The sequence below is a fragment of the Phoca vitulina genome, unplaced genomic scaffold, assembly GCF_004348235.1.
Source record: "Phoca vitulina isolate PV1807 unplaced genomic scaffold, GSC_HSeal_1.0 scaffold8, whole genome shotgun sequence".
NCBI classification, from domain to species: Eukaryota; Metazoa; Chordata; class Mammalia; order Carnivora; family Phocidae; genus Phoca; species Phoca vitulina.
In genome coordinates this window covers 5446308-5462127 of record NW_022589711.1, presented here as the reverse complement: position 1 = coordinate 5462127, position 15820 = coordinate 5446308, and positions in this window count along the sequence as shown.

Genomic DNA, 15820 nt, shown 5'->3' with positions numbered 1-15820 from the left:
TCCTCACATGTATGTGAAGCTGTGTGGCTTTCTATTAATCACCCAAATTTTTCATTATCCATTAAAAAAATTTCACTTTCATGTTCTAGACTTATTAATTATGTACTTGATTGAAATACCCATCTTATGTTTTTCAAGTTTAGCATGGCAAGAGGAGAGATACTTTGGAAGCAAAACCCTTATTATACACATTCAGGAGAGGTGTGAGTCAGCAAGTTCGCAGAAATTCTTTGGGCCTGATCCCATGCCAGTCAGAGAGGTGCTCTCATGAAGAGTTGGAAAGTGTTGTGGAGGCAGTTATGGGACACAATGGGGAAAATAAATCTTCAAAGCTTTATGGTAAAATTTCAATACTTTGAAGTATTTCCAGAACATTAGACATGCACAAAATAACTACATATAAAAATAGTCTTTAAAGACAAGTAAGTCATTCTTGGGTTGTCCACCAATTTGGATGATAAGAGCTCCCATGTCCTTTGATTAGCACTAATTACAGTTTTATGCCACTGTTGAAAATATAGTATGTTTTTTTCATTAGTTAGTGTCCTGTTGTTAAAATTTTGTAAAATCATCTTCAATCTTAAAAGCACACATATACAAAATATGCCTTAAATTTCCATTGCTGGATACAATAAACAGCTTTTTAACATTTCATATCCTGTTGCTTCAGGGAAAAGCATTGTGAAAATCATAATCCTAATGTTAATCACTCATGGGAGATGTGATGCAATATTTTTTGTCCTTTTTTATCCAATATATTTATCCTATTTTTATTAAAAAATAAAATATTTTTATTTAAACATGACTGCTTAAAATAAGGAAGAAAATCTCCATGGCTATCATAGGAGTATGGTGAGTATCCTCATGAGGAAGTGGAGTGAAAATGGAGGGAAGCTCTTTCAATATCTTCAAGACCACTTTGTTTTAAGGCTTCTTTCTCTGAGGAGTAGTGGAGATTCCAATGACTGGAATCTTCTTGTATTCTTTTTCAGCTTTGCATCACAATGGGCTAGCAAATTTTCCAATATGATACAATTTGTCTTGATCCTCATGAACAAATAAATGAGAAATAGCAAAGATTAGTGAAATCTATTACAAATCTATATAGAGCATAAAAGTTTGAGGACTACAGCCATCCGATGAGAGACCTAGATGCCACAAGAGCTTTAGTAGCTATCTATTTGAGCTACTGGAATTTTTATTAAGTGGAAAGAAGATAGGAGAAGACATCAGGAACTCAATGATTTTAATCCTAATCTGCCAGTTATCAGTGACATGACCTTGGGAAAGACCCTCAACATTTCTGGGTCTCCGTTACATGAAAGGTCAAATAAGGTTTCTCAGGCAACTTTCTATTATAACACTCAGTGAGTGGTTTTTATTTGTGATATTGTTAGAAGATTTGTATATTTTAATTCATAAGGAAAAATCACATTCACCTAAGGATATGCATAAAGAGATATAGACACAGCATGAAACAATCCTAGAGAGGCCATTTCTCTCCATGTTTCTTCTGGACTCTACAGATATATTTGAGACAGTCCGGAGAGGAGAACAAGAAGAAAATTAGTGCTGTTCAGTTACATGTCTTTCAGTGTCAAAGAATTATTTAACATTTTAAGATATTTCCCATCAAGATTCTTGACTGGTCATGGAACATTATTAAATTCATCATTTTTTCCCCATAAAAACATTGACTTTTATGCTAATAAATGTCTTCGTTCCATTCCTGGACAAAAATCTTAGTTCTTCAATTACAGGCTTTTTCTAATTCTGTTTTGTAATTGCAGTAAGGCATCTCCAAGGATTTATCTCTGCTGATGCACGCCGGCAGTATGTGGCCTTTTCTTGAACCCGTCAGAATTGTGACTTTTCTTTGAACTCTCGGCTGCTTGGTGCTACTGACCCTGTTGCTCGTTTATAACTTGGGTGCCATTTATCACTCCCAGACTTACAGATATTGTTGTGGAAAGAGACTGAATGCAATCACTCACGCCATTGCCTCTTTCTAGTGGTGCCTTGCAGCTTCCTTCCTTACAGGATAACGGATAGGGAGAGATTAGTGACAAAGCTGTAATTCCATTGAGGGATTGTGATGTAACTATATCATAAACCATGAAGTGAGGCTCTAGAGGTTTGAGATCACGACTGCTGAGATTAAGTTATAGCAGCCACAGTCAATCTCTGTCAATATGTGTTTTGTGATGGTTTGTAATCTGCCTGTAAAATATTAGCTACCTGTAGAAAATACCCTCCCCCTCCCCCAGTATTGACTTTATTATATAGCTTCTGCAATTTCAGAGCTTAAAAGAAATATTGATTTTTATTTTTATAAATACATATAGGCATTTTGGAGACCATTTAGAAAACTTGCTCTTTGATTTGGTAATTAAAATTGAGGTATAATCGACATAGCATTAAATTACTTTCAGGTGTACAATGTAATGAGTCGATACGCATGATTACACATGCTTTAAATCTGTGAAACTTTTTGTTGGTTTCTCATACAACTCTTGAAATATTTAGGTTTTAATACTTCGAAGTTGAACTTTTTATGCATTTGTGAAATTTAAAAAGATAATTTATTGAGGTTAAAATTCACATAATCTAAACGGAAATATTCTAAAGGAAGTAATTCACTATCATTTAGCACACTGATTATGTTGTACAACCCCAAGGTAAAACTCTGAACCCATGGACGGTCTCCCCCACTTCTCCCATCCTATAGTCCTGCGTGTGAAATTTTCAAAGTACAAATAAATCCAGTGACTTGATATTTTACTTATTCAACACTTAGAAGGCATTAAAGCCATTATTTTTTAGTTATCCATACATATTATTTTAGTTAACTTGTGCCTTTAGCAGCACTTTTGTAAGTTATTTTTGGGGAGGAGGTGGTCCAGGTAACACAAGTCTGTGAGGATACTAGTAAATATTACGTTTAAGTGTGCAAAGAAACTGGTTAAGCTAGTTTATGCAGATTTCTTTTTCCCTGCAAGATTTTTCAGAAACCTTTTGGATGTTCATAAACTCTGCTTCTCTTTAGTTTAGAGCCAAAGCATACAGCATTTCCTGAATTATTTGCATAATTTTTCCTGGAGCATTCTGAGTGTGCTGTTGAGACCCATTCCATGTCAAACAATGATCTAGGCCTAATTATGACATTATTGGAGGACATTATCAAAAAATAGGGAGGTTTTTAGTAAAAGGATTTAAAAAATATGAATCTAACTTTTAAAACTCATACTGACATCATACTCTTAGAAAGAGCAAAAGGCTGAGATTCAAGGTGTTTTGGAATTTTGTCTAGTAAGTAAAAATAGCAGTTAACATTTTAAAAGCATTTTTAAATATTATCTGTATTTCTGTCAATAATCCTGAAAGCTAGGTATCATTGTCCTAATCTTATAGATGGATAATCAAATAGATGGATAAATTGTTTAACTTTAGTCACATTAAAATAACTTCCTTTGGGATTAAATGATTTGTCCAGTATCTCACACTCACAAATGGTGGAGTAATGATTTAAGTTCAGATTCCTGGAATTACCAATCCTACAGTCCTGCCTTTTACTTTGCAGCATTGCTGTGGAAACATGAGCTTGGGACTCTAGTTTTCTGGGCCTTAATTTTTGTATTTATAAAAGTGAGGAAACTAGATGATCTTTAAGGTCTGGTCTAGCTTTAAAATTCTGTTGCTTAAATCCTGTACTATTTCCTAGCTTGTCTAAAGGGTTTAGTTAAAAAAAAAAAAAAAGAAATATTATATCCCTATATCAGGAATCCCAAGATCTCAATAAAAATGTTAAAATACTTTCCCATATAAATGAACAATTATGACAGCTGACCTTTATACAAACCTCCCAGAACTCAGAATGAGTTATAGGATCAAGGGAGGATCTCTGCTCTGCTTTTATAAATATAGTTAAGACTAATATAAATACATGACTTGCCTTGAACACTAGGGTTTCTTCATAGGAACATAGAAACATAGATTGAGCTTGCAAAGAGGTTATGTGTATGTTTGCCTTTCCCTGGCCATCCTTGTTCATCAAATAAAGGAGTCAATTTTAGAGGCTAGGTTTGAATCCAGGTGGGAGGAGAGAGAATGTCAAAATAGATCCACCACCTTTAAATCAGCTTATTTGTCATTCGATTAGAGGAAACGATTAGAGTGAATAGATTTGGTCAAACCTCAAATGACTAAATGGACTTTATTTTCTTTCCCCAACTTTAAAATATTTTTGCCCGTTCACAAGTATCAGTGTTTCTCCCTCTTTTCTACTCATAAGAACCTTAGAAAAAAATTCTCAAATTTCCCTTCTCTTTAATTGAATTAAATAAACCTTCTTAAAAATCACAGAATCGTATGCATAGTGCCACTTACAAAGATTTCATAAGCGTTCTTTTCTGTGTTTATATTATTTACTACCATGATAATACAAAATATTTTTTGTTTGCTTTATAAAATTTCAAACATATATCATACTAAATATGGTTTTTAACTACATATCTCTCATTCCCTCAACTTTCCCCCTAATATTCTGGTATCTTCCCTCAACTTTGTTCTATGTTAGGAATCACTGGTTGAGTGAACCTCTATGCAGGATAGGAAGTAAATTTCTGTTCTCACTTCATTTTCATAAGGAAGACTCCTCTCCATTTTTAGATGAGGAAACCGAAAACAGTATCTACATAGAAGAAAGCTATTTGGTAATATTTTGGGAAAAAATGGAAGTTTCCTAAATCCTCTTTTTTCCCTAATCCCCTCTTCACCTTTTGATACTTAAGTCATTTTCTTTTGAGTCAATTGCTGTTGTTTTTTTTTCAATTATTAACAAGAGTAAGCCAGCTGAATTTTCTTTTTTTTTTTTTTTTAAAGATTTTATTTATTTATTGGACAGAGAGAGAGCGAAAGAGGGGACATAAGCAGGGGGAATGGGAGAGGGAGAAGCAGACTTCCTGCAGAGCAGGGAGAATGATGTGGGGCTCGATCCAAGGACCCCGGGATCATGACCTGAGCCGAAGGCAGACGCTTAACGACTGAGCCACCCAGGCGCCCCCCAGCTGAATTTTCATTGTCAGTTTCTGTGCATATCGTAAAAGCAGTCTTCCAAAATCACTTTCGTGGACTTCATGAAACCACACATTTTTTACAAAATTTGTCATTTCACTTAGCAATCAGTATCCACTGTCAGATTGTCGTGACTCCTAACAAGGAACTGATAGACTGGTTCCATTAAGGGGTTGGTGTGATGGGTAGGAATGGAAGTTAGCATCATGTGGGAAGGACAGTTTTGAGTGGAGTCTAATTTGTTAAGCCTTGATATATTTATTTAGGTTTTTTGGCTTTATGACAGTCTTGGGTCAGAAAATAAATATCCAGATGCCACAAACACTTTTTAAACCACAGATTCTTCTGGAAAATAACTTTTGTGGATATGATATAGTTTATTCTTCATATCTGAATATTTCTAATGAAATTGCCTCTCTTCTTGGATATCTCACCACCATCCAGATTAAGCCAGATTAAGCGTTGGATTCCATGTATGTGCCCACCTAAATTTATCCCTCATTCATCCCCAAAAAGTGAGGCATCAGAAGTGAGTAGACAGTTAGGGTCACTGATAACTAGCTCTTGAATATATCCTAGGGTTCACAGCTTACTAACCATAGAATATGTCAAACCCTTCATCTAGGTCATCCCGGATATTGACCTTCCTGCCTGTGGACAGGCGGGTACCATAGCTCAGCAGCACCTGGAGGTCAGTAAAACCCTCTTAGGGACACGTAGCTGGTTCCGATAGAGGGAATGGATCTATGCAAGGACTCATAAAATCTGAATGATTTATCCAAAGTAAACACTAGGATATTGCTCCCTTTGGTCCTTTCTATGTGGTGGAGGCATATAACAAACTATCCTCGCTTTTCACTAGAGGATGTTCATGGAAATTGTCATGACTTATTTCATTGTCAAAAAGATTGATTTTTCCCATGGGAACAATTGTAATGGGTGGTAGGTGCTGCATTTCTGACCAGGGACCCAATGTAAACCTGATCCCAGCAAAACATACAACACCTACATCTACAATAATTTAAACTTCCAAATCTTGCTTGAAATTGTAGAATAGGGAAAATATACTGAACATGCCAGTTATATAAATAAAACTTTTATTATAGATTTGACTAAAAATGTATAGCTAGTCGTGATAAACACTTACTAAATGGCTGTTTTATTTGCTTTCTTAGAAATTAGAAAGTATTCTTTGATATGATTTGTTTTTTTCAGCTGGCTTTAAAAGCTGTCCGGGGAAATTTGAATCAATGTCTTATTTTTCTTTCCACAATTTTTTTTTTTTCTGTAGCAAGCAGATGTGTTTTGCAGGAATAATCTACAGTTTCTTTTATTTTGCCAAGCCAGTGTATCATTAAATATTGAGTGAGACTTCCAAGGATGTGAAAATTGAATAAGCATCATGGTGAAATTTACCCAAAGCAGTCAGTTGATGCACAGTAAGGGCCTCATACAAGAATATTCAGGGAAAGTCCTTTGAAACAAATAAACACATCTTTGTGCTTCTTAGTAGTGGCAGCGTCAGCTTTGTTTATGGCATGTTCAGGTCCCCAGAGCCCTCTCTGGAGATGGGTGATTTACGGAGGCTACCGGGATAATGCCTCTCTGTAGGCCTTGGCATCCTACCGCCTCCTGCTCCTTGCAGTTGAGTACCTTGGCACCAGCTCCGTATTTACTCCCTTCCCATCTTAGAGTGGACAACAAAGTGTTCTCTGTGACAGACTCTCATGAGCCAGAGGCATTCTGCTCATCTCTCCTGGCCCTTTACCGCCATACCCTCCCTAAAATATAAGCATACTTGTCCAGGCCAAGGACCTGTCTTGTTCAGCAGAACACACTCATTCTCAAGAAAGGATTGGTGCACAATAAATGAAGTGGGGAGTATGAGTTAGCTTCCGAGATCATTTTACATATTAAACCACTGAAGTGTAAAAAGAAGTGTGAAATTAGTAGACTAGTGTGAAGGATAGAACACCAGACTAGAATTCAGGAAAGGTGTGCTACTGATGGTCCTGCCACCGATTTGCTGTATATCTTTGGGAAAGTATTTAAACTCACTGCATTTCATTTTCCTTATCTATAAAGTGGATCAAATTTAACTTCCATGATTGTATGTTGATAGATGGGATTTGCCTTCGTTCCCTTATGCTGTATCTCACTGGCCAAACATAAAGACTAGATGAAATATATGTGAGTATTAATTTAGACATTCTCTTCTTAGCTACCTTATTAAACTCTGTCTTATTTATATCAGTTGTGTTAGTTAGGGTTCTCCAGAGAAACAAGAATCAATATAACAAATCTTTCTCTATATAGATAGATATATGTTGAGGTGTATATGTATATACATATATATATACACACACACACACACATATATAATTATATATATATATGTATATATATATATATATATATATATATATAGATAGCTATCTATCTGTATATAGAGAGATTTGTTATAAGAAATTGGCTCAAAAAAAAAAAAAAAGAAATTGGCTCATATGATAGTGGAGGCTGAGAAATCCCAAGATCTGCAGTCAGAAGGCTACTAAAGACCCAGCAGAGCCTTTGGTATGGTTCTAGTCCAAGTCGGAAGGACTAAGAACAGGAAATTGATTGATAGACTCAGAAACCAATGAAGGGACAATGTTTCAGTTTGAGTTTGGAGGCAGAAAAAGGCTAGTGATCCACCTCAAACTGTCAGGCAGGAGGAGTTGTCTCTTTCTCATGGGAGGGTCAACATTTTTTTCTCTTCAGGCCTTCAGCAGATTGGATGGGGCCCATTCAAGCAGGGGAGAGTAATCAATCTGCTTTACTCAGTCTACTGATTCAAATGTTAATCTCCAAATCCAAAAACACTACCACAGACACACCCAGAATAGTGTTTGACCAATATCTATGGCCCAGTCAAGTTGACACATAAAATTAACCATCATATTAGCCAAAAAAGAAACCATATGTGTAGTGTGCATTTGTTCCTAATCTTTTGGATTTGATGTTGATACCTATTTTTCTAAGAGGCTTTAGAGATGTTTGAGAAACTAAGGACATCGGAATCATATAGTCTCTGCAAAAGTCCATCCAACTCCTTGAGCATCTGACTTTAATAAGACCCCTTATGAGGAGAGGATGGCCTCCCTTTTCTTTGATATTTACCGCAAAGAGTGGATATTAGAAGCTTATTAGAAGTAGATACAATTTTCTCTTGATAAAGATCTCTCATCCATGATGTCATTTAAGCTTTCTTGAAACTCTTGATTTTAATGTTTATCACCTTCCAGGTTGATGAAACCCACTGAATAAAAATGTGCATTCGTTTTCCAAAAAAGCCTCCTTCAAGTTTCCAGAACATGGTTCCTTTTTGGTACCATGGACTTGAAAACAAACATGTCCTTCATGGTTTCATATGTTTCAAATATATTCTTCACATGGTCTTTACCTTTACAACCCCAACATCTTAAAGTGCTTTTATTCTATTTTCACCTAGAAATTTGTATGTCACATGGCTTATTTTAATTGTCCTCAAGTTATAATGACCACAATTGTTACTGTACATGGGTAGGTAGAAATTGGGAAACAAAAATGTTGGATAACTAACTAGAAGAGAAAGATGGTGACGTCAGGGTCAGAGGTTAGTGCCATGGGGCTTTGAAGTTTTGCACAAATGCTTGCCCACAGTCTTCCCTACCTCATGAACACTGACTGATTTTCTAAGAGTTAGCATTAATATTCATATACCTTGCGATGCCTTCCTTGAGCTTACCTAGCATGATTTGGTTTTCTTTTCCATTTTTCCATTCCATAAATGCATATTTACTATGAGGGAAAAGATAGTTCAGTTGCAATTAGTTATGATTTGAGTCTTTTTCTACTCATTGCAGTCACTAGAGCATTTTTAGGATAAAGCTAAGGGGAGACATTTAGCTATTATATGGAAATACTTTTTGGAATGCTTTGATCTAACAAGTAAGACATTGTAGATAAATTGAGACATTTATATTTAAAAATGGGAGAAAATTCACATAAAAATAATGAAATATGCAAACAAAAGCAAAAAAGGGAAATAATTAAATACACTAAAATTACCTAAAATTATCTTGACAATGTGAAGCAAATTGTAACAAAACATGTTCAAATCATACTTAAAGTAGTAACTTTGTAAAAGAGGGAGATATTTTCCAGGGCAAGGGAATGAATAGCTACAGGATTATTAGATAATCAAATTAATGAAAATGAATGAGTCATATGAGCCCACTGGAAAAAGACTTAAATTTATTGCTAATTGGACATCATTATTGACTCTGATGAAGACAACATGAAACTCCTAAAGACATCAAAGCAATGAAGATGTTTGTGACAAACTGGCTGAGACATGTTGTCAGCTCAATGTGAGATGGTCCATGTACATTTGCATACTTAAATGCCTGAAATCTTATTTGTATGAAAGAAACTTGATAAGACTTTCCAAATTGGATAACAATCCTAAACATTTTTATTGCATTACCAATAACAAGTTGTGAAGATATAAGTTTTCTCAACTATCAATACGGAAATAATTTCAATAACTTATACTGGAGAAAAGACTGATCTTGATACTAGAATTAGCTGATCTTGTAAAATTTGTAGTATTTTCAGCTTTTTAAAAATTTTGCAGTTTTTCTTTTTTTTTAATTTTTTTTTAAAGATTTTTATTTATTTATTTATTTGACAGAGAGAGACACAGCGAGAGAGGGAACGCAAGCAGGGGGAGTGGGAGAGGAAGAAGCAGCCTTCCTGTGGAGCAGGGAGCCCTATGTGGGGCTCAATCCCAGGACCCTGGGATCATGACCTGAGCCGAAGACAGATGCTTAACGACTGAGCCACCCAGGCGCCCCAGAAATTTTGCAGTTTTTCAATATTTATTTTCTCATTCTAAATGTTCACACACATACTTACTTTTATATTTGTAAGTTTATATTCTCTTTCATAAAAAAGGTTCCTCAAATAGAGTAAGCTTCAGGCCCTACAAAACCTGGATTATCCTGCATAGCAGACTTTTCATACCCTGGTAAGCATTTATTTTATTTTAATTATTTTTGCTGTCTGTTAATTCTTTATGGAAAGAAGCAAGAATTTTGATCTTTAAAATTTGATATGCAATGGCAAAATTTGCTTGATAAAGGATTATAGGATGCATGTGTCCAACAGAGCATGGGGATGATCTAGAGAGATCCTTTCAAGGCAACTCTAAGTCCTCTGCTTTCACTAGGGGAATGATTGAGCTATTTAGATGAAAGCTTTAAAGACTATAGTTTCAGGGATCATTTCTATAGTTCATTAGATGAAAACTTTATATGATAGTAATTCATCATTTTGAAAAATTTAGAAAATGTTGATTTGAGTGGTTTAGATAATTTAGATAAATCCTCCCATAAAAATATAGCTTTGTTTGGCTTACAGAAGACATTTTTAAAGATGTTTAATTTCATCCTTCCCCAGTGTGATTAAAAACATAAATTCTTTCTCAAAAGTAATAATGACTATTTTGAATGTGAAGACAAATTTCTATCAGAAAAAGTCCTATCCCTCAACTTTCTTTTGACTTTGAGTGCAAATTCCAAATAAGTTCTAATAAGATTTTCCTTTAACTTAAGCATATGTTTAGATTGTGGATGCTATTAGTATTTTAATTGATTTTTCTACCTTTTGAATATATCTGGAATATACAATTAGGGTGAGTCAATACTTTTAGTTTTGGAAAGTTAAAAAACAAAACAAACTAAAGAGAGCTCTGATTTTTGCTTTAGTGAAGGTGAGATATTTTCAAAGAGGAGAAAATTCAACTGCAAATAAATTTAGTTTATTCCGTATGCATAGCAAATAAGTTTTAGGAAAGGAATGATAAACTCAAATTAAACATGTTTGAACTCCATTCTTTTGACAGAATAATGATATTTTGTACTGCAATAACTAGTGAAGTATGAATTCATATCGTAGATGTACAATGAAACTAAATACATAAATCTTGTTTCTTTAAGCTTAGACATGTGAATTGGAAAAAATTTCTTTAAAATTTATTTTATTTAACAAGGTTATGTCTTTTTCTTTATTTTTAAAAATACTGTTTTTTAGAGTATGCAATTAAAAGGATACTGAGTGATAGGTATTTTCTAGTTTGTTTATTTTTTTTCCAAAAACTATTGAAATAAAATATAAAAATGGGGGATTCAGGCAATATCTATTCCTTGAAAGCTTTAGGATTAGTTCTCACTTATCTATCTGGCCAGACTTAGATATGCTTCTGTCCTTTTAAATGAAACGTCTAATTTCCTAGCAGTCCAGTAGAGGATATGATGACTTTTAAATTCCTCCAAAGGAAAACATCCTAGAGAAGAAAAAAATTTGCTTCTTGAGTGCTTGAGTTTCAAGACTGGGGAATAGTGGAAATCTAAAAAAGCTTCTCAATGACCTTCTATGGAGATATTCCCATTTATACTCTTCAGCTAGATTAAAAAAAAAAAAAGAGGAAGGAAAGAAAAGAAACATTCTTTGTCTCCCAGCCCCTAGAGCATTATTTTATACAAATCTCACTCACTGAATTGGTATTTATTGAAAGCCTAACACTATGAGTGCTAAACACCATTGTATAGTATATAAGAATGTGAAGAAACATAAAACATGTCTTGCCCTTGATTAACTCTTGGTCTAATTTGCAGTTAAATTATTATGATAAATGCTAATATTTAAGCAAGAATAGGGTGCTCTAGGCAGAAAGAGGAGCGCAATGACTTGGCTCTAGTGAATCAGGAAAGGGGTCATCAAGCAGACGAAGCACATGTTGCCATTAGGGTCATACAACTTTAGAACCAAAAGGGAATTTAGAGGTTGCGAATTTATAGATTAGGTACAAATTTAAAAGATTAAAGTGTCCAGTACAAAGTTGAAACTTTTTGTTGATTTATTTGACAAATGAATATTGAATACCAACTATTTGCTCAGCATAGTTCTAGGCACTGTTATTTACACTGTTCAAAAACCCAATAAAAACAAGCTGATTGGACTAAGGTGACATGAAAGTATCCTGAACTGCCCTCTTCCCTGGGACATGCCAAATAGACAACAACATACAGATCAATTACCTATGAAAGAAATCCAGAAACTAGCTGAGTGACTCTTACACATTGGGCAAATGAGAAAATACCCACCTCAAAATGGGTAGAAATGATGGAAGCACACTTTCACCATAAATCCTGTCCAGGCACAGAGCCTTCAAGAGACTCACTTCAGCTGTGAGGATACATATAGCCTGAAAGTGAGGGTATGGAAAAAGATATTCCATGCAAATTGAAACCAAAAGAAAACAGGGCTAACTACACTTACATCAGACAAAATAGACTTTAAAACAAAGACTGTAATAAGAAACAAAAGTCATTATGTAACGATAAAGGGGCCAATTCATCAAAAGGATATAAAGTTAATAAATATGTATGCACCCAACATAGGAACACCAAAATATATAAAGCAAATATTAACAGAATTTAAGGGAGAAATAGACAGCAGTACAATAATGGTAGGGGACTTGAATATCCCACTTTGAACAATGGATAAATCAATCAGGCAGAAAATCAGTAAGGAAACATTTGACCTAAACTACACATTAGGCAAGATGGACTTAACTGCCATTTATAGATTATTCCATCCAACACTGGCAGAATATACATTATTCTCAAGTACACATGGAACATCCTCCAGGATAGATCAGATGTTAAGCCACAAAACAAGCCTTAGTAAATTTAAAAAAGATTGAAATCATATCAAGTGTCTCTCATCAAGCATCTCTCTTGACCACAATGGTATGAAACTAGAAATCCATTACAAGAAGAAAACTGGAAAAATTGCAAATAGGGGATTAAACAACAAGCTCCCAAACAACCAATGGGTCAAAGAAAAAATCAAAAGAGAAATCAAAAAATATCTCAAGACCAAGGAAAATGGAAACACAACATATCAAAACTTACGGGATGCAGTAAAAGCAGTTTGAAGAGGGAAGTTTGTAGAAATAAATGCCTACATCAAGAAAAAAGAAAGATCTTAAATCAATAATCTAACTTTACACCTCAAGAACTAGAAAAAGAAGAACAAACTAAGCCCAAAGTTATCAGAAGGGAGGGAATAACAAAGGTAAGAGAGGACATAGTGGAGACTAAGAAGACAATAAAAAGATCAATGAAACTAAGAGATGGATTTCTGAAAAGATACCCCCAAAATAGCAAATCTTATATGTAGAATCTTAAAAAAAAAAAAAAAAAGTTGAACTCTTAGAAACAGAGTAGAAAAGTGGTTGCCAAGGGCTAAGGCAGGGAGTGGGGAGAGGCAAAGGGAGAGATGGATAAAAGTATAAAAGCTTTCAGTTATGAGATGAATAAGTTCTGATGATCTAATGTCTCATATGGTGACCATAGTGTATAATGGAAATTTGCTAAGAGAGTAGAACTTAAATGTTGTCTCACACACACAAAAAAAAGTGAGGTGATGGATTTTGTTAATTAACTTCTTGGGAAAAATCCTTTCAAATATACAACATATCAAGCCATCATGTTGTACACTTTAAATATCTTACAATTTGTCAATTATACCTCAATAAAGCTAAAAAAAAAAAAAAAAAAAAGAACCTTAAAAAGAACCCAAACCCAAAACAAAACCAAATCAAAAATTTCTTCCCTGATGGAGTTTATATTCTCATGGGGGTGAGAATTCCACAACCAAACCTACAGTACATCAAATGGTGATAAGTTAATAATTGCCATGGATCAGTTAACCAGGAAAGGGGTATAGAGATTATGAGAGGTATTATAATTTTAGTAGTTTGGCCTGATAAGACCATTGAGCAAGACCTGAAGGAACTGAGAAACAAACCATTAGAAGTACCTGGGTGTATTAGGGGAGGGTTGCAAAAGCATCTCTAGCAAATAGAAGAGCCCAATATAAAGGCCATGACATGAGATCATATCTGTAGCTCCTAAGAACATCATGGAGACCAATGTGGCTGGAGAAGCACGCATGATGAGAAAGCACAGGAAATGCATTTAGAGAAGGAATAGGGAGTTAAAGCACATGGGATCTTATCAACAATTGTAAATCTTTTGAATGCAGTTCTTAGTAAAACAGAATATAAATCTTTTGGGCAAGGGAAAGACAAAATATGACATGTATTTTAAAATTCTACCTCTAGCTTCTCTGTGGCCGTAGACAGTAAGAGAGAAAGAAGATTCTCTTAGAAAGCTATGGTAGTGACCCAGGTGAGAGAGAACGGTCTAGGGAGGAAGCAGTACAGGTGGTCGAACTTATACTCTGGGTCTGTTTGTAAGGTAGACTCTGACTCCACAGGGCTTGCTGGGTGAACAAATGTGTGTAAAAAAGAATGAGTGGTCCTAGATGGTTCACAGGTGTGGGACCTGAAGAGTTAGAAAGATGGGGAAGACAAGATGGGGAAGCCAGTAGACAGAACATGTCTGAGCTAATAGCAAGAGTTTGTTGTCATACATAGTAAGTTTGAAATGCCTAATGGATAGTCAACTGAGATGTCAAGTAAGCTGCTGGGTATAAAAACACTGGGGAGGAGAAAAGAGTCGGAGATTTAAATTCATTGGTTCTCCATAGAGAGATGCTCTTTCAAGCTCTAAGAATGATGGGGAACCAGAAAGGGAATGAGCACAGAGGTGCAAGGACTGAGTCCTGAGCATCAGCTGCAGCTGGTTGGAGAGGAGAGCCCAGCGAAGGGAATGGAGAAGGAAGAGCCACCAGGGAAACTTCATCCTGGAAGTGAGTGAAGAGTGTGTAACCAAGGGAGGGGCCATCAAATTCTGCCACAGCCCCCAAATGCTATGGAAGCCTGAGGACCAACTGTTTTATTTAAGATCATGCAAATTATTGGTAACTTTCCTACAAACAATTTCAAGGACGTGGCTGCAGTGGGGAAATCACAAATGGAATAAGTTCCAGAGAAAATGAGGAAAGAAAGTGAAAACAGCCAGTATAAGTCCTATTTTGAAGAGTTTTGGTATCAAGAAAAATAGAAGTGAAGTATTGGTGAGAAGGGGTTGTACTATATGCTGGTTAAACGTTTTTAATTTTTTTAAAGATGGGACAAATGATGGTTTCTATGCTGCCCTGAATATTCAGTGGGGAAAAAATTACTGATGTTAGGAAAGGGGATAGTGACTCTTGGAAGATCTTTGATATGGTCCTAACTTCCTCTCACTGGAATGTAAGGATGTAATTTTTGAGTTTCTTGACTGAATCAATTTTGAGTCTCTTGACTGAATTTTGAGTCTCTTAGCTGCTTCTTAATTAGTGGGATAAACGGAGCCAGTGGTTCTCAATCTTGTCTGCCCAGTTGAGTCACCTGGGGACTTAAATAATCAATGCCGGAGGCCCACCCCAGGGCAGATAAATGAGACCGATTCATCCCATGGTTTTCAAAAGCTCCCTCCGGTTTCAGATCTAAAGATTTTCTTGCCTTGAGAACTACAGAAGAAGAGTAGCTAGAAAATAATTAATAATGAAGATAATAAAATGCACTAAGGCACAGACTTTTTTTTTTTTTTTACCAAGTCTCAGCCTAGTGGAAGAAAAAAATAAGACCACTACTTCACTGAAATATCTGCAGTGTAGAAGATTCTGAATCATTTAATTTCAAAAGACAGTCTAATCTAAACATTTGTTTTCATGATGGCTGATTTCAAGATGATGCTGGCTGAGTCCT